This window comes from Aptenodytes patagonicus, chromosome 1 (assembly GCF_965638725.1).
Source record: "Aptenodytes patagonicus chromosome 1, bAptPat1.pri.cur, whole genome shotgun sequence".
Taxonomy (NCBI): domain Eukaryota; kingdom Metazoa; phylum Chordata; class Aves; order Sphenisciformes; family Spheniscidae; genus Aptenodytes; species Aptenodytes patagonicus.
The window spans coordinates 167,413,441-167,439,438 of record NC_134949.1 but is presented as its reverse complement, the minus strand read 5'-3'; the positions used below and the strand labels follow the sequence as shown (position 1 = coordinate 167,439,438).

Here is a 25,998-nt window from a genome sequence, read left to right as displayed (position 1 = left end):
CTGCAGTGAAGCAGAGAAAGTGCTGGCGTGCAGCTGAAGTACAAGCAGCGGGTGGACCTATCCTAAATGTTGCACAGGGATTACTCGACAGCAAGATCAAAGGTAGAAATGAGGATTTGAGACACCTGTAGAAAGAAGGTGGAATGGAATTGGATGTTATTCCAGCCATCTATCACAATTTTTCCTTATACTTGTTGGAAACCTGTTCCCATCACTCTGAAACGAACCAGACCTTTTCCAACCAGTGTCAGTCTATCAGGAGTTCACAATCACATCCATAAATTCTTTTCCATCTTTGCTTGGCAGAACTCCTCTGGGTTGTCTGGCTTCTGGCAAGCTTAAAATAATTAATTGGTTTCTTGCTTCCAAGACTTCAGCCAAGCTGAGATTCATTGATATGTGATACCGCCAGATACTGAAGTGTGAATCTATCTGCTCACCATGCAGAGGAGAAATAAAGGAAAGTACTAAGGTAAAATCTTGGCAGCTGAAGCCTCCTTGGTGCTGTTTCTTCTCATGTCCATTCTTCCATGTATGTAGGTCCTTTCTACCAGCCCTTTTTTGTCAGACTTTGAACATTTCAGAGAAGATAAACTGGAGGAGCAAAATAAGTCAAAATCCATCACTTACACAGAAAATCAGAATGCTGTCAAAGTAGCTGAATTTACACAGTTTGCAGAATGATATAAATTATTGTTGGCCATATTGGTTGGAAGCAGATGGTGATTGTCCTTCTGAAATCTGCTTCTGGCTGTTGGTTTTGGAGACCTTTCTTGGTGGCCAAGTTTTTTTTTTCAACAAAAAATGATTTGGTAAACTGCTGTCTCTCACAATACAGTATGCGTATCGGCATACTGTCAAATCACACCTTGTTAAAAATTTTTTGGTATCATGGCAGTCTCTTAAGGCCCATGCAGCTTGCTAACAAAAGAAAAATTTGCATAAAGTAATAAGGGCACTTAAGTCTAAGGGTGAGGGGAAGAACATGTTTTGGTGCAGCCATTCCAAATTTCTTTCTTTCCGATTCAGGTAGTTTCCAAATTGCTTGACACTAAATTGCTGACATTTTTGCTTTGTTTAACTTTCTACGTTGCCAGGGGAGGTAGGGAGAAGGTTGTATTTTATTGGTGCCTCCCCTATGACTGCAACAGAAACATTTTATGAGTTACACATATTTTTCTTCCACTGTCTGAGATGTAAATGCGTTAGGCTATCTGTGCGAAGGTCCAAGTTAAAACTACTTCTGAAGCAGAATGGGATGCCTCTGCTCTGGTACACTTTTTAAAGCTGTGGTCAAGGAGGATTTCAAGGGCATATTCACCTTCATCATTCGTAAACCTCTCTGAATCTGGAGAAGTTAACTTTAGAGGAAAACTTTAATGAAATAACAGATATCTCTCTATCTTTCATTGCTTTTTTTGTGGCTCCTATTAATCTGGCGACATTTTAGGAATTCTACTTCTTTTGACTCATTACTCGTAACTAATGTGTTTTAAACTCAGGCCAATCAATGCAAACTAACCTTCCACGTATAGGTGAGTCCTTTCCTTAAACTTCTGAGCTGCATGAAATCCAGCTATGAATGATACAATATGTTCCACTACTTATATTACTAAGTATGGAAATAAATATGATAATTTAGTTATCTCTGTGATAAGTTGGTCAATGGTGTGACTTTTTAAGAATTAACAAAATACGACCAACTTAATTCATTGCACCCTGTTGTTGCAGTCATAATCATGAATAGCAATTGTGGTTTCTCTCTCATTGTTATATACAGAAAACAAGTGGAAGGTTTTGTCATTTGTCATTACTAGATTTTGCAGTACAATAGCATATACACTAATGGAGTAAGGAGTAGAAAGGCAGGTTTTAATTAAAACTCTCCCTGCTATACCAGGAAAACTTACACCACTAATAGTGTAAAACCTGGCCCAGAAGAGACTTCATGTGGAAACAAACACAGCAGAAAGCAATGCTGCCTCACCTAGGAATGCTCTGAAAGACATAGTTCACTGAAAAAACTCTAGTAGAAGTTAGATGCCATTGTACAAGCTCTGTACAGTGTAATCGACATTGATGAACATTTATGTGCCAGTATAACTGGATGTGAGATGAAAAATATTATTTGTGTGTGCAGTGCATCTAGTGACTGGGAAAAGGCAACCTTGTAGCCAGCTTTATATATACTGGAAAACTGCAATCTTATAACCACTGAAAGGGCTTATTCAACTAGCTGTAGAAGTGAACTAAGCCAGCAGGATGTATATTACATGATAGTTCGTGTTTCAAGCTGAGAAAACTTGTAGAGCTCATTTGAAAACAAATTCCTGAACATTGCTCTACGTCCCAAAAATTTAGCATGAGGCCCAACCTTTCCGTCCGGTAGAACCTTTCCACCTTGACCAGAATACCTGCAAAATTGACTTTTCTACTCTCTTCCTTTTCTATTTTCAGTAAAAACAGGCAAGCTTAAGTCCATCAGAGGGAGGTGCGTGAGTGACTCTGTAGACACCACTAGGCACATTATGGCAACCAGGCTTTTGATTTGAAGGTAGTCAGGTGTTTATGAGTTTGGGTAAAAGTAAAGTTCTGTAAATTAGGAAGAACATGAATTTTTAAATTAATAATGGGCCATAATTAGCATACAACGAGTGTAAGATGTAACCATAATTTTGTAATGATTGTTTGCTGATGTGAAAAGTAGTACAGGAAGAAGAAAGTGTGGTGTTTTAAACCATACAGCTTTATCCTGGAATTCCCCTTTTATCTGTTGTACATTTTAGAAACATTGCCTTTACTTAGGAACTTGCACATTAAGCCCTCTGACCTCAGTGCTACAAATTAGGCACCGCTTGAGACATTGGAAGAACACAGAGGCAAAAGAAAACAGAAGAATTTGCTGTTTTCACTCTTTACAGTGTGAGTTCTGGTGCATGTAGGATGTCTGTCATTGTTTAATACTTTTTGTGTTACTCTAAGGATAGTCATCTTGATATGAACAAGAGCATGTCTATGCTGCATCCGACAGCATAGTGTAGCCTAGTTGTGAAAATAGCAGTAGCACTACGACTGTGGCAGCAGGGAACTCTGTGTAAAAGGATTTATCTTCCTCAGTAGATTACATGAGCCTACACCTCTGTGCTCCCAGTGGTACATCTCTTCTGGTACCACAGTTAGCTGGGGTATCATGTAGGTGTCACATTGACATATCTTTATCTTGAATTGGCAATGACTAAAGTCACTGTCTCCCAGTCATACAGGAAAATAAAAAGGCAATTAACTCCAGTGGAAAGTTTAGTGTTTGACTCCTACAGAGTCCCTAATCCTGAGAGTCAGTGTAGCTTCCACCTATTTAGTTCACATAATAAGCTGCATCAACTTCTCCTATCTTTTATGTGAACAGGCTGCTGTTAGTCTCAAATGCTATGTGTATTACTGGCAGTTCAGACTGAGAAGCTCTTTGCTCTTTTGGTAATGACTTAATTTTGATATTAATGAATTTAGATGTGGTGACTAGTCCCCACAAGGATTTTGACTACATGAACTACTCATCTTGGGAATCTGCTTCCCTGAAAAGCTAGCTTTCTGTGCAGTCCTCCTGTATCTGTCTTGACCTTTCCTATGTGCCACTGTGAACAACACCTTTGCTTCTGCTAGGCTGGGGCAGGGAAACAGCACCTTGCACAAATAACATGTTGAGGTCAGACAGCACTAAGAAAATGAATCCAGTTTGTTTTTCAAAAGATGGTTGCCTAGATTTATGGACCTAAACAGTAAAATGAATGTAACTGCGTGTCCTGGGTGTTCTTTCCCCAACTTAGTTAAGTATCTGTAGCTTTCATTGCCTTCACTGACAATTGATTCTGATATTATCATAGAATCATAGAATCATAGAATCATTGAGGTTGGAAAAGACCTCTAAGATCATCGAGTCCAACCGTCAACCCAACACCACCATGCCCACTAAACCATGTCCCTAAGCGCCTCATCTACACGTCTTTTAAATACCTCCAGGGATGGGGACTCAACCACTTCCCTGGGCAGCCTGGTCCAATGTTTCACCACTCTTTCAGTAAAGACATTTTTCCTCACGTCCAGTCTAAACCTCCCCTGGCGCAACTTGAGGCCATTTCCTCTCGTCCTATCACTTGTTACTTCGGAGAAAAGACCAACACCCACCTCGCTACAACCTCCTTTCAGGTAGTTGTAGAGAGCGATGAGGTCTCCCCTCAGCCTCCTTTTCTCCAGGCTGAACAGTCCCAGTTCCCTCAGCCGCTCCTCATAAGACTTGTTCTCCAGACCCCTCACCAGCCTCGTTGCCCTTCTCTGGACACGCTCCAGCACCTCGATGTCCTTCTTGTAGTGAGGGGCCCAAAACTGAACACAGTATTTGAGGTGCGGCCTCACCAGTGCCGAGTACAGGGGCACGATCACTTCCCTACTCCTGCTGGCCACACTATTTCTGATACAGGCCAGGATGCCATTGGCCTTCTTGGCCACCTGGGCACACTGCCAGCTCATGTTCAGCCGGCTGTCGACCAGCACCCCCAGGTCCTTTTCCGACAGGCAGCTTTCCAGCCACTCTTCCCCAAGCCTGTAGCGCTGCATGGGGTTGTTGTGGCCCAAGTGCAGGACCCGGCACTTGGCCTTGTTGAACCTCATACAGTTGGCCTGGGCCCATCGATCCAGCCTGTCCAGGTCCCTCTGCAGAGCCTTCCTACCCTTGAGCAGATCAACACTCCCGCCCAACTTGGTGTCGTCTGCAAACTTACTGAGGGTGCACTCGATCCCCTCATCCAGATCATGGATAAAGATATTAAACAAGACTGGCCCCAGTACTGAACCCTGGGGAACACCGCTCATGACCGGCCGCCAACTGGATGTAACTCCATTCACCACAACTCTCTGGGCCCGGCCGTCCAGCCAGTTTTTGACCCAGCGCAGACTACACCTGTCTAAGCCATGAGCCGCCAGCTTCTCGAGGAGAATGCTGTGGGAGACAGTGTCAAAGGCCTTACTGAAGTCCAGGTAGACCACATGCACAGCCTTTCCCTCATCCACTAGGCGGGTCACCTGGTCACAGAAGGAGATCAGGTTGGTCAAGCAGGACCAGCCTTTCATGAATCTGTGCTGGCTAGGCCGGATCCCCTGGTTGTCCCGCTCATGCCTTGTGAGCGCCCTCAAGATGAACCGCTCCATAATCTTCCCCGGCACCGAGGTCAGGCTGACAGGCCTGTAGTTCCCCGGATCCTCCTTCCGGCCCTTCTTGCCGGAAAATTGCTCCAATTTTATGTGAATTTTGAATTTTGAATTCTAAACTAAGACATCTTCTTCTGAAATTTTGTCTGAGTTGCTCTGATTTTACTGCATCCTCCCTGCTCCTCTTGCACCTCCTTTGTAGGAGGTATTTCTGCAAAACAGGTGAACTTTCTATGCTGAAAATTGAGATTTTTTTTCCCCAGTGCACTGTTGAAATTTCCTTTTGCTTCCTGTTTTCTGTCCCCGCAACAATTGCAATGGAAGATAGAGGCACTGTACTTCCCATTTTTACAAGCGTGCAGTAATGCCATTGCTTAGGGGCATGTTGTGAAAAGCTTAGCACATCCTTGTTCAGTGCTTGGAATTTTGCATTCCTACAGCAGAGACACATTCACTCCAAGTGTAGGCTTTGGTCTGGAGTTTAAATATAGCACAAATATTCAGAGAGATTTTTCCCTTCTCATGCCCTCCTACCCTCGAGCAATCCTCTTGGATGGTGTTGCTTTCCAGATGTTCTTATGAGAAGCAGAGAGGAATCACTGAGGTTTGCACAATGGGAGATAAGTTGTGGGGGTTTTTCCATTAGCTCTGCCAGGCAACCTGATGTGCGAGATCCCAACAAGTTAGACTGGCTTCAAAACTGGGATCAAGGAGAGGTGACAAATATTCTGTCAATAACAGAAATTATTGATGTCACTGGCTTGTTCTATAAGTTTTTTTGATTATTGCTGTTCTCCATGCAAACAGTAACTGCTGGTGTAAAGGTGAAGACTCTAAGGAATGAGAGATCTGTAGACTCTGCACAGGTCATTTCACATTCCGGGTTTGCAACTGAATTTCAATGTAGAGCTAAATACAAATCTGAAGATTCAGTTATGCCCATCCTGAGCCTCTAAGGCATGAATCCAAACCTAGCAGTTCAGTGGCAGGCTGCAAGCATCACAAGTTGTTCTGCCGTCTCTGAGGTCTTTGAAGGAAGGGGTGGAATACTAACTATGGAAACAGGACAAATCTCTTCAGAGTCGAGGTGTTACTGGGTTCCATTTCTGGCAATTTCACTCTTTGAAAAGCTGGACCCTTTCCTTTTGGAATACATGACTTACCCCAGTTGTCAGAAAAAGTCTTCTAACTCCTGCTGTCCGGTTTGTTCTTCCCTGCAGTTCGGAGAAGTGTAATGGAGAACCTGCTGACCCACACCATCCTGGCTCCTTCCTTTTGCTGTCTCATGAGTTGTACAGAGACTGAATTGTTGCTTTGCTAGTTTTGAGGTTTTCTCCAATGGTATCTACTTGCCAAGGTCATTGAAGAAGTATTCCTGGTGGTATTCTATGACATTAAGATCTGAGTTGATATACAACACACTCATACGGTTTTTGTTGCATTTATAGTGCCAGAAAGGTGTGTCAAGCACCTCCCAAAACAGATAAGGCCATGTAAGACTTTGCAGTCTGATTTTAACCATGGTTAAAGTAGGTCAGATATAAAATATGTACTCAGAACAGAGAGGAAGGGCCCTGACTTGCTGGTGTAAATTTTTAGCTTATTAAGAAATTAAAAATACATGTCTTTGACTTTCTTTTTGCATGGATACTGTGGTAAAAATGGTCATTCTGGAGACTTAGGCAAGGTTGGCACTGTCTACATGAAGAAGAGTGAGAAGGGTAAAGCAGAAGTTGAGAGAAATGAGCATATGGGATGTTGCAGATAGAATTAATAATGGACCCGTGCCAGTAATAAGGTATGTAATTTATGTTTGACCCATAGGAGCTTCAGCAGGGAATTTTCATATTTTCTGAAGATCTTTCAAGATTCCCCTTGATTTCCAGAAGAACTTGCAGTTTACAGCAGTGTGTTGGAAATACGGAGGAGCTTTTTTTGTGGCACTTCACTTTCTGTTCCCAGAACACTTTTCGTGAAAATGAGGAGTTCTACAATGAATTCAATATTGGTTTTACTTCTGTCATTTCTGAGGTTTAAGTATTTTCCAAGTGAAGTGGTAATGTAAGTCAGATGAATGTATCTTCCTTTGGATCTGATCCTGAAAGGTGTTATGCGCCATTCATTTCCACTGACTCCAAATGGGATCAGAGAGAGCACAGGATCTTGCCAATTCTGGCCTTTTAATTGCAAATTAATGTAGTGCTTTTGATGTTGAACACTCAGGGATACCCTTCTTTTCATAGAGTTGCTAATTACTTGAATCATTAAAAGTAGTACTGTATTGCCATGAATGCAAGTTAAGTCTTCCTTTCAAACACATTGCTGAACTTCCCAAAAGCACAGAACCTGATGTCAAACACCTGCTTATTTTACACCCAACTCATGTATCATAACCTAATGATCTGATGGTTTCAAAAAGGCTCCCCACCCTTCTATAAATTGTATTTGGCAAAACAGCTCTAATGCCACAGTATACATACTTAACATACTGTAAAACAGCAATTCAGATTTATGAAGTTTCATGGGGTGGAACTGTTAGATATTGATAGATTTGGAAGATGATGGCTAAATGCCATCTTCCTTCTCTTCTTGTAGGTTTCTGATAAACTTGAAGCTCTACTCCCCTCTAGCTGCTGTTCTGTCTCTGTTCCCTTATTGTTGAGGGGGCCAGCAGGACTTCCAGTTTTCTTCTTACTTGCATGCTAGGTCCTTCCCCCTATAGCAGTGTCTTGCCACCTGCTGTGGCTGCTCTTACTTCAGTCACACAGCTATCAGTGTTAAGTGGACATAACTCCCAACTGGTTTGTTTTTGACCAAGTGGTCTGTCAGCGTAGCAGCAGCTATGCTACTTGGTGTTTTGATATTTCCATACTGTAGCTCCTTAACAAAACTAAGCCTCAGGCATTCAATTTACCTCAGACTCTGGAATATGGCATTGCATTGGTATATGCTTGGTTGAATATTTCTGAAGGTATTTTTGCAGCCATGAGAAGCCAAGAGAAATCCTAGGTTCTGTAGAAATGAGTTTATTTGGTCCACACACACAGCATGCAGAGCCTTGCAGATGTTCCCGGTGAGTTGAATTTCCATGCATCTTGAGTGGGTTTTGTCAGAGCAATGCCGTGATCTCCAACAGTAAAAACTGATCATGCAAACACTGTTCAGCAGAAAATAACTGTGGTAGTACAGGTAGTCTCATGTAGTTGGCATTTAGATCATTTCTGCTCTGCTGCACATTTACAAGTGATTTTTACCATCTCTTATGTTGTTTTAAGTAGAAGGCAGAACTTTCATTTGAGCTCAGCCACTGAATCAGTTCATACAGTTGGTCTGATTTATTTTCTACTAGCTCAGCTGCTTACTTTTATTTCAGTCACAAATAAAATGTGCTTAGAATAAGTCTAAAGATTACTCTATCAAAGAATAATACGTGACTGTAAATTTACAACAGTGAAGTAGGCTACACCTTAGTAATACTATGAAAGTAACAGAACAGTAAGCTGGCACGTAAGTATGGATCAAAATTTATCAGTTAGTTTTTGGATTCCTCTGCTGCCAAAAATTGTCCAAAGACCTAATGAAGGCTCTACTGATTAACGATAACGTGCGAGTCTATTCATCACATGGTCATTAGGTGGAATATGATTCATACTGCTACCGTCCGCAAGTGTGGTAGTTGCTGGTAAGTTTGAAAAATATCAGACAAGTTACTCCTTGGATTTGCAGTCTTGCTGGAAGATTCAAGACATGATATGTATGTGTATGTATTGTAAGCACTATCTAAATCTTCTCCCTCCATCTCACATGTTTGGTCCCTTTGGATTAATGGCAATGCAGCATGAGAAAATCAACACACTCTGTCTCTCGACATCTCACTGGGGTTTAGGAAGGCTGCCCCTGTTCTGTACTTGCTTAAAGCCTTCCAAAATTACTTTGCTGTTGCACAGTTATGACTTTGTCCCAGTGGTTGGAGTGGTAAGTGCAGCTGATAAGCCTTTTAAGTTTGAAAGCATCTCCCTCATTGCTGGTGGGCTGGATGATTACATTTGCAAGAACGATTTTTCGGCCTCGCAGAGTGGTGTGCTTGAGAAAACAGGCACCTGGGGTAGCTTGTGCACTGAGGTCCCTGCCCAGGCAGGAGGTGAAGGAGTCCACGTGCCTCCTCTGCTGCAGGCCGTGTGGGGATTTGCATGAACAGGTGAAAATACCTGCTGTTCTAGGGACTGGAAAAGCGGGCCCCGGGGACTGTGTGGTTTCAGGTGCGCACCTTGGTTTGGCATTCCAGCTCTGACCTTGTGAACAGAGAGGAAAGATTGCTGGGATGTGCCAGGATCCCGCTCCCCCGGAGATCTGGAGCACGAATGAGCCCAGCTCCTTGCATTGCTGGTGGGTGAGTCATGCCTTAGAATAGCTGGCATTTTTAACACTTGCAGCCCTGAGTTTCCAAAAGCTGATGGGCATATAGTCCCAGGCACAGTTTTGCTGGGCTTTGGTGCCTCTCAACAGCATGTCACCCTGGTACATCATCCTGTTCCACACGGACTAAACTGTTATGTTAAAACTGAAACAGTGTGCTTATGGTGGTCTGCAAAATGACCATATAAGAAGGGCTTTTTTTGTTTGAGATCTGAGGCCTTGACTTGAATGAACATTAGCTCTGCTGTGCCTGTGAAAACTGAGTGAGGCCACAGTTCCCCTGGTGTTTCTACCCCTCTCAGGCCTGCTGGCATGACTGCCCACTGCTGCTCAGCCCCTGCTGTCACAGTCACCCCAACGAGGGGGGGAGGCATGGCTTGCTCTCCCCTCGTCCTCCCCAACTGTATCCCTTGGTCTAATTAAAAAAACCAAACACCTCTTCTTCCTCCTACAGATCATGCCTCTGGATGAAAGCATGCCATATAAATTCAAGCAACTGATGATTGCTTGCAACTGATGCGGCATTTGGCACCGCAGCCTGTTTGAGCTACTCTTTTTCCCTTCTGAGTTTTCTTTCCTCTCTCTCCCCTTCACTTACACAGACCAATTACCAGTGGACTCATTCTGTACATAGGTTGCTGTTCCCATCAATCAGAGAATTGATCGGGCTAAAACCTAATTCCTCCCCACCTTTCCTGCCCCTGAGGTCCCTTTCAGGTAGGCTGGCGCCCTGCCCCGGTGCATCAAATGGCTCCATGGGTGTGGGTACCAGCAGCAGGGGGGAGCTGGGATGAGCCCGCTCCTTTCCACAGGAGATCAGGGTGGGCTTTTGTCTGCTCTCTTTGTGAGACTCGTCCCGGGGAGGATGGTGATGGGCCATGCAAGCATGCGAGGGGAGAGATGGATTTTTGTCACCAGTGAAAGCATATGGGTAACTACATCCAGAGTGGGTCCGATCACATGGTTTTATATCCTTAATGAATGATTTCTTGTGTTGACTTCTACTGCTAATTAACATGGAAAAGTAAACTGAGGTGCCCCAACTATTTTAGTACTTCACTGGTAATTGATGCTGCTGGTCAGAGCAAAAAGCAAACAAACCCTTTATCAGTTTTATTTTATGTTTACCTGGAGCAGGTAAGTGTTTGCTGAACTGCCCAGAGCTTGTGAGAACAGGAATGGGATGCGGAAAACATTCTCCTCGTAGTGTAACTGCTTCGAATGGTTGTGGTAGAAGGAAAGAGCTTCATGCCTTTTGCAAAGTGCCTGGCTTTAATCAGCAGTGTTTTTTTCACCTTTTCCCAGCACTATGTACCTTGTTTTAATATTCCCTCACCCCCACTGCTTCACTACAACTACTTTTGTTTCTTTTGGAGGGAAGTGAAGAATCTCGCCACCTCTTCCACTTCTGTTTTGAAGTTGTTCGCTCTCCCCCTACTCACCTTCCAGCTCGTGGTTTGTAAAGGCGGTTGTGTGTGTAGTTACTATGGAACACTTTTTTGATGAGAGGTTCTTGTTCTGTGTATTCAAACTGTGCAGAAGAAGTAATTACTTAAATATACCTTGGTGACACGGTCTGCAAATCATGTTTTACACCAAGAGATTTCCTTTTGATCTCTCAGATACCTCAGCTCTTAGATAAGAACCAAATTTCTGTGTTCTTTTTCAAGGATGTTTTACTTGGTCCTTTCTAGACTCCACATTAGGAAATAAAGTTGGGGAGTTGAGAGAGGATGCTCTTTGACACCTGGAATTTTGTCTCCCTTTGGAATTGTGTAGCTTTGCATATGTAAAACCCAACTGCAGTGCTGAAAAGGCTGTCCTATGGCAGCTTCGGCAAGCATTACTAAAAATTGCAAGTTCACGTTCTCTTAAGCTGCTTATTTTTCTAAGTCAGTATGGCTTGGTGAGTGAACTTTGTTCTTCAAAGGACTAAGCACTTTGCAGAGTCTATATAAATCCAAATTAAAAAAAAAAATTGTTATTACTGGCTATGCTGCACAGGGAAAAAAGAACCCTAATTGAAAGACTGCACTGTTTTTCCCAGATCAGCAGCCAAAACACCTTCTTAATTTGAACACAGGGTAGAGTGGATGTACAAGATGTCAAGGAAGCAATGTGTATGGATGGGGCCCCATGCCACCTCTCCGAGGAATGTTTTTTGGGTATTACTGAATTGTGAGCAAACAGTCATTTCAGATGAGATGGTGGTGAGAATGCCACCTGTTTACAATCATGGCTTCTTATCTGCCTCCAAGCTTTTCTTTTCCTTCTGCCTACATTTCTGCCAGTACCACTGACCCTTCTGCATTAATGACACCTCCACATTCTCTCGTAGAGAAGTTCTGATTTGGGTGAAAAGAGAATCACAAGCTGTTGGGTGATAGTGTAAGGGGAAATTTAATTGATGCACATATTCTCCTTCCTTCGCCCTTGATGCTAGGGAAGTTTACACGCAGTGAACTGTTAAAATCATCTGTTCTGCTTTTACAGAGTTTGTTTGCATTTGTTGTCACTATTAGACAACAAAACCCTCTATATTGATAATCGTATTTATTTGTTTTTGGCATGGTGCTCATTTTGAATTGCTTCTTCAATTCAAGATAAAGGTGTTTTCAGCTTCCTGGTTTGGCTTTTCCCTTTTTTTTGTCTAAATCTGCAAATCAAATCAATGCACTTGAATTTCATGTTTTGTACAGATTATCCTCAAACAGACACCTACTTTTCCAGTCGGTCTGGAGAAATCTGTATGACTCGGTGTTTGCTTGATGGGCCATGTACATTTTTTTTCATGCTGAGAGAAAAAACCTTTTGAAATATGATGATTTTATTCTCTGTTGATAAATTTGCAGTATTATCTTTATTGCCTTAAAATATTAATACTTGGCCAACTTGTATCTCACTTCTTTTATAGCACTTCTGTTCTAAAGTATTTTCACTTATTTTCATTTCCTTCACTTCATCCTTATAGCCTTTATTTTGCAGCTTTTGCTGTGAAGGTGGACTACGTGTCTTGTGAATGTCTGGGTAATCACTTCCTCTGGAAATCTCTGGGTTGTAGCCTTTGGGGTTTTTTGACACTGCCGAGCTAATTACTAGCTCCTTGCGGTTTCCTTTACAGGCTTCTGGGCTGGCTAAATAAGAGATACCAGCCTTCGGCAGGGGGGCTGTTGTTTGCCAACGATATGGTTCTCCTAAATCCAGGGGAAGGGGGAAATTTTGCTTCCTAAACTGCTGGTGTTTTCAGGCAACTGATTTTCCGTTGAAGCAGTGAGGTAGTCGAGTCCCTGTGATAAGCATCTCTCTGATGTTTATCCAGTAGCTGATCTTGCCTGGGTGAATAGACCAAGAAATGGAGCCAAGTCCAGACCGCATGGATCACTTGAGATGCCTCTGGTGGTGCGAGCGCTGTTGTGTTCAGAAGTGAAGGTCATCTTGATCTGGTAATGCCCTGTTATCGTTTAAAGTGGTGGTGTACCATGCACATGTATATGTATGTGAGGATTCAGATACATATTGGAAGAAACAACGGCCAGAAGTTTTCAATTGCTCTTGTTCTCCAGTTTCTAGATTCTTGGAAAATCCCCGATTCTCTCCTTAATGCCTGAGAAATAAGGACGCGTCCCTTTTTCCCTTTCCATCCCCCAGCTTTTATGGATGGATGATTGTAATTACACGTTGACTTACTGATAGCGAAGTTCGCTGCAGATGACTACAGTTGAAGGGAAGTCACTCAGCTTTTCTTTCCGAGGAGACATAAGCAGCGCTTTGAAGTTGGAGTTTGGAATGGGAGTCGGTATTTATTAACAGGAGTGTGGGTTGTTTGCCCCACGAATGTGCTCCCCGCCCCATGAAGCCCTAGGCATGGTGAGGGCTGTAAGATGCCAGATCAGCTGTGACAGAGCGCTGCTAATCACATACTGCCCCGGGTAAGCGTGTATAGATTGCCGTTGTAAATCGCTCTCAGAAATCCTTTTAACTGGATGATGTGCCTTAATTTCATTTTATGACATTTGTTCTGGCAGATCAGTAACTGTTTATGGATTTGATGACATTTCTGCTGTTGCAGGTGTCCTAACAGAAATAAGGCTGTTTGCTTAGTTGTCCTGAGAAGCCACGGGTATTTGGCAGAAAGCCCAACCTGTGGGTTTTTTAGTTTTTTCCCAGTAGGGTTTTATCTGAACTGCTTCCCTTTCTGCCAGTTGCTCTTTCTGAAATATGGAGGCAAAGAGCATCCCAATGGAGAGTAGCCAGCATGAGTGTAAGTCAGGAGCAAACAAATGTTTTAAATTCAGTGGATTTTATTACCTTTACACTAAAATAAGATTTGAAGATTATTGAAAAAGAGGTAACTTCAGGATATTTCTGGCGAGCCATTATTTCTGGTTTTTTTTTTTCTTTTTCTTTTTTTTTTTTTTGTATCATTTGCACTTTCTGTAAACGATAGTCAAAACTTGTATCCCTTATGGAGCACTTACCGTAGATGGTATCACACTGCAATCTTCACTTACACTGCAAGATGTAGAAGTATGTGTCTGGAATAACTTACTTGATATACATCTTCTGTTCCCCTGAGGGTTTTAGATTTGGGAGGAAGGATTTTGATGATGTTTTTGTCCTGTCAGCCAGTTTTTCCGTCTTAACATGCAAGGCATGGACCCTTATGGATTAACTGTTACAGTTCTTTTACTTGTACAGTAGTGCAAAACTTGCATTAAAATCTTCTGAGTGTGCATTTCTCTCATCAGTTCTCTTTACACTGCAGTACAGAAACAATCCTGGAAGTCTTTTACAGCACTAAAATTATCTACTGCTCTGGGGGAAAAAAATTGCATGTGTTTATTTAGAGAAAGCTGCATTTCCAATATGATGGGGTACTTCAACCACAGTGCTCTGAGATTTGAAGAGCCTAGCAAACAGGATGGTTGTATGCAACTGCTACAAGTGATATAAACAGCTTTGTTGCATTGTTTTGTTTTCCCACCATCCTCTTTAAGAAATGGAAGAACATTACTGTGCTACTGTGCTAGGAGGTCACTAGGTATCTTCAAAAAAAAAAAAAAAAAATGCTGTCAGTATTAAAGTATATGTGCTTTACTGCAGGCAGTTAAACATTCTGGGTGTGAAGGGAATATATGGAAATAAGACATTTCTCTGGGTGACAACATAAACCATGCTTTTGATTGAAATAATCATGTGGTGAACTTTTATATATGTTACGTGGCATGCCAGACTAAAACAGTGGTGCCAAGTGCCTTTCTGCCAGAAGAGTTCATCCAGCTGGCGGCTTGCTTTCCTCTGCCCTCTTCTCACGAGTGCTTGGACCTGTGCAGGGATGGAGCTGTGGCACTACGGACTCCTGCAGTCTTCTCCCTGGACTTTTTCCACCAGAAGTCCTGGGATGGGACTGTATCTGCCAAGGTGCGCAGCAGGGATGCTTGCATGAGTCTGTTGATGTGTGATAGGGATGGCCACAGGCAGATCAGGCAACAAGCTCCTCTCTAGTCATGCCATAAAAATGGGCAAAAGCCAGAGCAGCTTGCCTGGCTCACTGCAAGAAATGCTTTCAGCTCTTTGCCGTAGCTGTTGTCCCTGCTCTCTTTATTTTCCTGGATGAGAGAGACTGGTTTTCATAGAAGAACGTTTGATATTTTTAACTTCTGTTGCTGAGATGAGCCGAGAGCTCAAGAGTGATGTTTAAAGCTCTGAATGGATCAATGCCAATCTTGGGGCATCTGATAAATTCTTATTTAGGTCAGGCCTCCTTGGGGCAACCTGTGGAGAACAGTATGTTAGATCCTGTGGCAGCTATAACACAGTCCAGCTCCCTGAACGGAATAAGCCAACTCTCTGTAACTGGCCTACTTTAAGATTTTTTTTAATAGACCTGACAGCAGACAGCTGATTTTTATTTTTTTTTAACAGGTAGGCAGCTCATGCTCAATCCATGCTTTCCTCTTATTTAGCAAAATAAAGAGTACCTGTTGCACACAGTTATCCTTTTGCTCGCTTGCAGGCACTGTTAAGGACATTGGAGGAACAAGGGGTGCTTTGAAATGCAGCTTTATCTCTAAATGTGGTTCTGCCTCTTTTCCAGCCTGAGTACAGCAGAAACCAAGCAAGAATGGGGTGGGCAAATGTTGCTAAAAGCATCTAACCACAGCCTTTGTCATTGGAGTACCTACTTGCTGCCCATTGTCCTGCTTTGGAGACTATGAATTTTCAAGAGGTTGAGCCAGACTTCATAGACCCAAGAAGCATCAGCGAGAAATACATTTGCTGTAGAGGGCGAGGGCACCCTTTTCCTGCCTGGAACAGCCTGAGCTGGTTATGAGCACAGAGCTGCTATTGTTCTGCCCTGGGAGATTGTGCTAAAAGCTTTGAAGCAGCATTTGCGTGTAGGTGTCAGTTTTCTAAGCAGTTTTTTTTTCTTTCTTTGTTAAAAAAAAAAAGAAAACTAAAGAAAGAGCCCTGTCACCCTCCCCTCCCAGCCTCCTCTTGGCAGTGGCTGTTTGACTTGGTAATTGTTTATTTTATGATGTGTTGTTTAGGCTTCCCAGTTTTTCTTTGGCCTAGCTATTTAACTTCTTTTCCTTGTTGGATCAAAATCAACGTGTACTTAGTGAGTTAGTGCAGAAACTTTGCTATTACAGATAATGGAGATCCATGATGTTATATTATGCAGTATATTTTGTGGAATAATATAGGTGATATGTGATAAAGTATTGTGCATGTCCAGAACTTATATTTTTAAATTCCTTTGTGAAATCAAAAGATTAATCAAACGGCTGCAGTATAAAATGTGGGCAGGAGCTGAAGAGCTGTAATATGTGGTACTGCTATTGTGTTTCAGCCGTGCTGTGCAGCTCCTCGGCTGCTTGAGCCCAGCTCATGTGAACAGGGTTCATCAAAGTTTGAATCTAGTAAAGTATCACTCTAAAAGGTGTCATCCTGCTCTGCCTGTGCATAAATCTCGGTCAAGTGCTAGAGGACACAATGAAACTTTTTTTAATCTAGAGACTCAATTCAGATTGAATTGTGTTGCAAAGTTTCAGGGCTGGTACAGAATAACCTCCCTTTCTGTGTGACTTTTCCCAGTCTGCTGACCTGCACCTGACTTGTGTTGTATGGGGAATAGCAATCGGGGGAAGTTTTAAAACATTTGGGTTCAACCAGTGTTTGAGAAGGGCTAGGGAAGAAGTTCTCTTCTGCTTCACCATGTGATAGCTTCCTGTTCCCTCTTATCAAAATGCAAGATCCTACCCAAAGTGGAAAAGAGAGGCATCTATTTACAGATAAAGGACATGAAAGTCAGTCAGGTCGGGGGGAGGGTGGGGGGTGGGGGCAGGGGGGTGTGTAGTGTAGGAAAGAGCCTGGTATGTCATGCTTTATCACTCTTATCCCTTTCAGAAGGCAAATCTAGAGTGAGTGAGAGCAAACACGGAAAGAGTGACCTTTCTTCAGAGAGCCTGTGGAGAACGTGGGGTGATTGAGCACTGGTGGAGAGAAACTTCTGAGCAAGTACATGCAAGTCATAGGCCATGTGAGATAAAGTCCCCGTGGTCTGTTCAAGGACATGATGCTGCTATATTCAAACATCAGAAAATAAGCTTTAAAAACATAAAAAGTGGGAAAAGTCATTCCCTTTTTATCTTTTTTGGAGATTTTTAGATTGTGTATGGATTGGGCTTTTAATCTTTCACATGAAACTGTGAAAGCTAGGCTCTGTTCTTTTTCTGAATGAAATATCAATGTATTGGACACATGATTCCAGATTCTGGAGTTTTAGGAAAATCACCAGGACACGTGTTTAAAAGCATGAGTTGGCAGAGTGGGATAGGGATCACCCAAGGGGATGCCCGTAGGGATTCCTTTAAGTGAGGAGGAAAGACTTCACTTCTTTCCTCTGTTACTTCCTGGGATGGTGGATAAATATGAATTTACTTCCCTGTTTTTGTAGATGTCCTGGTATTTTTCAAGCAGTGCAAGAGGAAGACTGTATTTGTTCCCATTTGCCTGGGTGTGAGTGTATTGTGAGAAACGAGGAGGAGAAAAGTGAAGGAGATCGCTGCCAGGAACTGTGTGGTGCCCTTGAGGAGGTTACGCTGGCTTTCCTTAGAGCCCTTCTGACCTAGGCTGCCATTAGGCCCTTGGTTTTAGCACCCCTTCAGAGAGCTGGAGAAGGCATCTGGAGGGCTGAGGCGATGTTGGATGAGCTGGTGGTGGCCGAGCGGGTGGAGCCGTTGTGAACCCGAAGGGTTTCACATGGAAAGGTCTGTGAGGGCCACAGCTGAGTGCCTCAGGCAGCCGGGGATTTGCTGAGTCTCATGGCTTGCGTTTACTGCATCCTTGCTTAGAAGCTGTGGTCCATTGGTTGGCCTGATACTGCCTCATCCTTCAGCCCAGGTTTTTCCAAAAGCTTCAGCCCATGCTTATCGATGCTGCACTTTGCTACCTTCCCCTTCCTCCTCCAGACGCCCACGCCATCTGGGAACGTGCAAGGAGCTGCTTTTGAGAGAGGTGAACATCCTGCGTGGCAGCTGCCTGCTTCGTAGGAATAGCCATTAGGTTGCCTGCAATATCTGTCTTTTGCTTCTCAGCCGGTGCGAATGGATCAGGCTTGTACCTGCCAAGATGGTGGGGGAGAGAGGAGAGGTGAGGGGGTCTCGCCTGGTGAATCTGCACGGGGAACCGTCTTACAGGGAACACGTAGAAAGGGGCAGAAAATGCGGTATGGGTAGGAATGCACAACCTGTGGAAAAACAGGCGGCAGCGGAGGAGGAGAGGAGTAACGCAAAGTACAAAGCCATTCAGAAATATGGTACAGAAGCTGGAAAGAAGGTGTAGTAAAACCAGGAAGGAAAAAAGGTGCAACAAAATTAAGAGATACTATGTTTTAAAATTAGGTTATAAGGAATTTAATGAATTGCAACAGCTTTTGGGGTGGGAAAAGAAAGAGTAATAGTGTTACATACCTTTAATCCCCCATAGTAGGTATAATAGCTGAGAAAGTAAAATCTGTGAAATCTTGTTTTATGGTTAATAAATACATTTCTCTGAGATGCTGATTTAGGGGGCTTGAATTAACAGCATTGGAAATGAGGCCATTTGCCACCTTCAAATGTAAAGGGTTTTTTTTTTGTTCTTGAATAAATAATTCAGTAACTTCTTACAGTCTTTAGTGAGCAATCCCTAGCGTGGCAAAGTTAAGTTCTTTATCATCCCTTTTGATCTCTGCTAACTTGCTGTTGTGAGAAGTGTAACTTGTCCTTGAGTTGGAGCTGCTGCATGCTGGTTGCAGCATGTAAGAGCAGTGTTTATTTAACTGAGACTGTGCTGCCTTTGCTCCAGCCAGCTGAAGGGGAAAGAGAAATTCTTAGTGTACACTTTACCAAAGGGGATGCAAAGGTTTCAGCTGGGGCAGAAGATCTGGTGCTTTGTCTCTGCTATTTCAGAAGAGCTGAAGGTGTCGAGGAGCTGAGGAAAATGCTGATTTACCTGTTTCGAAAGAATAGTGCAGGACCCAGCAGAACAAAAAAACAGTGGGTGCAAAGCCGAAGTATGTGTATGTTGTTTTGCCTGTTCAGAGAGCAGATGTGCCCAGAGAAATGTGATCTGGAGAATGGCAGTGCCTGCCCTCGACTGGGGAGATGGAACTGGGCTTGGCTTGATTAAGGGTAAAAAAGTGGTAGTTGCTAGGTGTCAAGGGAGGATGACAGACTGATCAAAGCACAGAGAGGTAAACTATTTTCAGCAGATGTAAGATATTCCCTTTCCTTTTTGTCCCTGAGAAAGCCCTGCCTGCTTTAAATTGTGAAAAGTATACATCTACATTTGCTAAAAATACTCTCTTTAAAATTACACCTTCATTCTTACTTTAATCTGATTTTTATTGTGTAGGTTTCAAAACAACCCCTTAAACAATCTTAAGCGTGTTTAAGCCATAATAAAGGAGAATTTCCTTGTGTTTGTGTGTCTCTTCCTAGCCTCCACCAGGGAACCTGGAGGAAGGTTCTCTAACGATCTGTGGTGAGACCAAGTGGCAAGATAGAAAGGGGAGAACAGAGGTGCCAGCAGCAGGAGTGTTTGGCAATACACTCCTAAAATGAAGTAATAGTGCATTTTGTTGTGTTTTTTCAAATAGCATGTAGAAAAAAGTGGTTAATCTGGGTATGTCTGAACTCTGAATTTTGTATTTGATGTATTGTAATTCTTTTATTTTTAAGGGGTAGACTACAAGGAAATAAGCTCAGGTGACTTTCTAGAACATGTTACTTGTTTCCTTTTTCGATAGGAAAAAGGAAGGTGAGATTTCAGTGTTCCTAATGTGCCATTCACAAAATTTATGTTAAATATTTATACATGTTTTAGTTTGCCATTCAGAATACTCAGTACTTTTAGGGGGAAGAAAAGTCTAGCATACTCCAGACTCAGAAATGTTCCCAGTCAGTCTTCATTTCTGACATGCATAACATGGCATATTAGCTTCTTTGCATCCTTCCCAAGTGATCTCCATACATCTTAGTGAGCTGTTTAACAGTAGCCATAATTTTTTTTCTCTTGACAACCGAGTGAGGAATAAGACGTTTATCTCATTCATTATGTTAAACTTATCATTAGAAAGATTCTTGTGATACTGATAATGATGAACATGAGATATTTCTTCTTGTGCCTGATTCTGTCCTTGGCATGGTGGGACCCTATGAATGCTTAAAAGGGAAAGGAAAAAAACTTGCTTCCTTGGTGGCAGTTCTGAACATCGCAAAGCTTGCTAGTGCACACTTAAGGGCTCAGTGCCCAAAGAATCATAAAATGTAGCTCTGTGCCAGTTTCCCTCCTCCTGTAATTGTAGAATAGGGATGACAAAGCTGTTCAACACAGGAATTTTGTTTCTCGTGTGGTAGCTTTCTTGATGAATTAATAGAATTGCAAGCAGATGCTACGCTGCTTGTGGTTGCTGTACAATAAGAAAAGATGCAGTCCTCAGATTAATTAGCAATTTACAGTCCCTATCAGCAGAGTTTGTATTGATGGAGATTTTGCCAATTTTTTTTTTTTTTCCTTTTTTTTTTTGGAGAGTAGGCAAAGGAGGAAAGATGACTTGTGAATCTAGTTAAGAATAGGGACTTTATTAGAAAATATATCTGTATTTTTGCAAAGTACCATGTAATGCTGCAGAAATTTTATACATTTTCATGACTGAATATGTAGGTATTTTTGTATGATGAAAATCGAGGTGCTGTACTTCGGAAGTAGTGCTTCAAACACAGGTGAAGTATGAGTGAGTGCTTGTAATTATTTTTCTGGGCTCCACAGAAGTCTCTCTTCAGACTGATGGACTTGCCTAAAATCCAGTTTGAGAGAAACCAGGTCAGAGAGTCATACAGTAAAGCGAGGATGGCATTTGGCACGCTAGGGTCACAGAAGAGAAGCTCCACATGGCAACAGAGAGTATGCTGCTCAGAAGGTATCTCTTCCAGTGAAGGCCTTGCCAAGGAGCCACAGCCCAAACAACAGCCATGCAGAGCAGAAAGGAAACAATAGTTTTGCCGATGTGTAAAAAGTACGGCTTGGAGAGTTGTGGGAGGCCAACTGCAAGTTTCATGCTATGAGTGTGAGACTTAACAGGCCTGTAAGCAGGCCTTGCTTATGCTTAAAAGTTTTGATGTAAGAGAAATATGGATGTGTGTTTCCAACAAATAAAAGATACTACAGATTTCTGGAGATTGTTCTTTGCTCCAAAAAGCAGGTGGAGTTTTATACGTAAACCAGTTGTGTAACTGTGCATGTCACCACTACGTATCTTTATCTCCAAGTACCAGTCTAAGAAGGAAAAGAAGAGATGTTTTCTTGTCTTCAGGTGCGAGTGACTGGGTAGGGGTTTACCTACCAGCTGGGGTCACCTCACCACAAGGCGGAAGGTTCAGCAGAAAGAAATTGGTATAACATGTTTAAAAGGACCAACTCATTTCAAGAAAGCTTGCTTGTTACAAGCAGCGCCCACATCCAGCAAACCTACTTGGGTGCACCAGGGATGGGCACTGTGCATGCAGGCAGCCTAGAGCAGAGGGTTGGGGGCCGATGGTGGCCCCGAATCCAGCTGTTCCTCAGAGGTGCTGCCACCAGCACGGGTGTAAGAACAGAGAGAACCCTGAGGCCCATTTCAGCAGCTCTTCCTTTTTTGCCTGGCTTTGGTTCTGCCAAGTCGTATGTGCCATGATTTTCCCCAGAGGCCAGTGCTGGGGATCATGGTTTCTGACTCTTTTTTTTATTGCAAAGTTACGATCATTGCTCGCTCTCGAAGAAGAGCTAGCAATGAACTGCATCCAGTAACACTCTTCGTTTGCTTTGATAGACTACGCTTATCAAGTGCCAATGTTTGAGATCTATTTCAGCACAGGAAAAGGCTTCACCTTCAGATTTTAACATCATCCTGCCAAAGGGAAAGGAGCATTTTCCTCCTGACAGATTGTTTCTTCTTGGTTAAGCAGCAGGCAGACACTATCTTGTTCAGTTTACCTCTGAAGAAGATACTAGACAGTTTAATCCTACCCAAAGAGCATTAACATTTCTACAAGTTCGTTGAGGGCAGGATGTAATCTATCAGGAAAAGAACATTTTAATTAATATTCTTGCTGTTCTTTGCTGGAGCAGAAGGTTTGGGAAGATTCGAATGAAGGTGAACCCCCAGGAAGGCTCGCTTTATGAAATGTGCTTTTCCCAGGGATAGGCAAACCTCAGGACTTCGGGCTAGCCTAGGAGCTGGCAGGGCTTGTGCCTTCAGAGCTGGGGGATACAGGGGATACAAAGGGAAAACCTCCTGGCTCTGATCTGCAGTACAGCTAAAGTTAATTTTGGTCTCCTGTTCACATATTGCTAAAGAAATTATTGTCACTACACTGTCTGTGTGTTCAGGTTGTGTAAGGAAGTTTTCAACTCTCACCCTTTTCTGGTGTTAGGGGCAATTTCAGGGTGAGTGTCACACAAAAAGACCTTCAGTTGCCGCAAGTGCAGGGATGTTCAGGTGTCTAGCATCTCGGTACAGATGGCATTCAAGAGATGATACACCAACAAACTGCAGTCCCTGATGGGAATTACTAATGCGAGCTTCTCTGTGATTGAGGTGACTTTTAACGGGATACAGCGGTGTACTTGCGGGGAGAGAGAGAGCGCTTGAAATGTGGGGATCTCTTAGGGGATTTTGAACAATATCTCAGTTTGATTTTGCATGCTTGTCTGGGTATATGCAAATGACAGCTTCAAAATAATTTCAATGTGTGCTCCTTTCTACTGCCAAGATATCTGATGCTGCAGTAGATTCCATGGTCATAAAGCTAAATCCTACATTAGTTTCACGCTATTAAGAAGCTGAAATCATTAAGTCCTTCCAGAAAACAATGTTGGAGTCAAAGGGAAAATGATCATATGATAGTTATTTTCATTCTGTTCACTGTCTTCAGCTCTCAATCAATCTTTTGGATGTTTTCCTGTGGGAGGGGGTGGATGTGTGTTTGTGTTGATTCTTTTATTGTGGAGCATTTCGGTTGACTGGGATGGAGCTTTCACAAAAGTTATTTTTTAAAAAATAAATCTGAAATAGTTGATAAAAATGTCTTAAAAATGTTCCCGCTGTTAAGTTGAGCCTTCAGATATAAGCATATTGTAGGATTAAGGCTGCAGCCTTATTCCAGGTTCTGATACAGGTGTATTATGCCATAAATTAGACTTTCTCAAAACAGTATACTTCTCCCTGAAATGGTTCTGACCAGAGGCTATTCCTTGTCCAGATTTTAAGCCCCTTCTCTGAAGGATGATACCAACTGAACCTTTGCAAAGAAATACTTGCAAGACTGGTTAAGATGAGGAAACAGTGGATGTTTCCCTTTTCTCATTTTTAGTAGTTTGTCTAAACTGCTGTGGTTGAAACTTTCCTAAGGAAGTCCACTTAGTGTGGAACATGACCTAGCAAAATTTTAAAAGTAACTGAAAACAGTGTTTAATAATCAAAAGTGCCTGACAAACCCAACTGTAGATGGCACTACCTACTTCCATGGCACATAGCATGTTTTTCATGTGCTGTCTACTTAAAATAAGTTATCCAAATAAATGTAGGAGCATTTGGAGGCTTTACGGCATGTATACCTGCCAATTGTGCCTTTGCTTGCAAGCGTCATTGCATCCAAACCAAATCCAAACTGAAATGCTAACCCTTGACTCTTTTCCTCTGTCCCCAATCTCCTTCACTGGTACTGGCTACCTAGAGTTGCCATCTTCAAATTTTTGTTGATAGAGTATTGTAAAGACTAAAAAATCTTCCTGCTGCTGGCCATATCCACTTGATATTTCCAGTACTGATGGTTCAACAAATGCTACAACAATGTTGACACCTCTTCTTCTGTTGGAATACAGTGCTTTCCTTTTGTGTGTCTTACCCCAGTGAGGAAGCTATATTTTACTGGGATTTGAGTATCCCTCTCCATAGCAGAGCTGAAGTGTATGCCCTCTCTTAACTGATGGCAAGAGAGTCCTGTGCTCAGTGATAGGACAATCTCGTAAGGACTTACTGCAAGCATTGGGAGTAAATCCAAGTGCCTTCATTAGAAGTAGACAGATTCAAATGGGGACAAAAAGATTATTTTATGGAAAAACTTTTGGATTCAGCTGCTTGCAGAGATTTTATGTATAGAACATAATTCCAAGAAAACGGAGTTCAGGAGAAAGACAATGAGGTGGAGAAAGAGTGATGGTTTCATTACCAAAGCAACAGTTTCATGAGCTGTAGGCACTAGTTGCAGAAAGAGTGGCCAATGGTGAGTTGAATATTTCTTGAAATGCACTTAACTGGTTGCTTTTTAAATGTGACTACATCTTTTTAAAGTGAGTGGGCATGACTCAGAAAGTCATTGTGTGTGTTTAAAAATTCACAGCACATCAATGCGTTGCTGGATATTAGGTTTGATGGAGAAAAATTAATTCACAGCATCATCCAATGCCTGTGGTGGGTTGAGGAACACTAGCATGCAGACTGTTATGATCATAGATAAGCAGACAAAGTAAAATGAAAAGGTTAGAGATTGTAACCTTAACAGGTGGTGCTTAACAATTTTTTTGTTAATTTTAAAGAAAAAATGAGTTCCTACCTTACGAAAAACAATGCTATTTATATTGCTAGCTGTTAAATGTAATGCTATTTCATTAATTTTTAAATTGTCTCCATACCCAGCATAACTCAGAACTACTGTACCTTTAAAATATGAATGTGAGATGCAAGAATTACAGACTTTAAAGATTGTTGACATTAATTATAGATTAAGGACTTCTTGAAGATGTTAGCAGATTTTTCTTCTGCTAGCTATATTGTAGTTTGCTTTTCGGGTTGGAAGGAGGACAGACAGGGTTATGCTTGTGTAATTTTCTTCCAACTGTGCATTCAGAAACAATGCTTAAAAAAAATATGGAAAGGGATATGAATTCTCATCTTCTGGATTGCAGGCATATGCAGCTGTAGAGATGTGCTCAAGTAAGAGAGTTTATGTTATGAAAAAGTTATTTCTGAGTAATTATAAACAAAATCACGTCCCTTGGGATAATATAAAACTATTACTCATAGAACAGTTGTTTTGTTACCACTAAAATTTTTAACCTTTTCATGCAAATTCAAGGTCAGCAACTGCTTCCAAGGTCCAAAGCAGCAATTCTGCTGTAGCAGCCACAGTGCTTGAGGGAAACATATGGCCCAGACTGTGTCCTAATGGCCACCTTTTGCTAACATACAAGCAGTAAGCAGCAAATACCAACTAACATGAATTTTAAAAATAGTCTTGTTTTCTCTTTTTATAATTATCTTCTAAAATACAGAGGGGAACTGAAAGGTAAAAATAAATCTATAAATCTTTCTATTCACAGTTCATTACTGGTTCTTTAGGTAACAACTTTGCGTTACAGATTCATTGAGAAGCTTTGGCTTTGCTCTGCTGGGCATTAGGCACTTGGAGAGGGATAAACACTCAAGAGTTAGCCATGTGAAATGTTGACCAGCAAGAGCAGAGTGCTTTAGATAAGTGTCATTCCTTGCGCTGAGTGGGGACCCTGAACCCAGCCAGCAGAAAGATGTGAGAGAGTTTTAGATGCTCATCTGTGTTTTTGTGGCCTCAAGGAGAGCAGGCTGAGAGGGCCTGGCTTTGGACCTTGCTGATGAAAATGCTTCAGTTGTAGTCATGAGATCACCTTCCTGCTCCGGAGGTCGTGGATGTATTTTCTCACTAAACTTGAATTTGATAGGAAGCATACTTGGTGTTGGGATGGAGAAGACCAAAGCCCAGGTGGAATGTATTTGTGAAGGGGTTTAGAGGTTGATATTCGTTATCTCCTGACTCATAT

General features: G+C 42.2%; 1 protein-coding gene across 5 annotated transcripts in view; it reads left to right on the top strand.

Annotated features, from left to right (window-relative positions):
- FARP1 (FERM, ARH/RhoGEF and pleckstrin domain protein 1) overlaps positions 1 to 25,998 on the top strand; it is a 215,737-nt gene that overhangs the window by 93,867 nt on the left and 95,872 nt on the right. The window contains exon 1 of one of the 5 annotated variants that reach the window (XM_076361939.1): positions 13,497 to 13,547. The exons of the other annotated variants lie outside the window; for them this stretch is intronic. The gene's annotated coding sequence lies outside the window, so the exon portion shown is untranslated. Of the gene's footprint in view, positions 1 to 13,496; positions 13,548 to 25,998 lie in introns of those variants that run through there. 5 annotated transcript variants of the gene reach the window in all.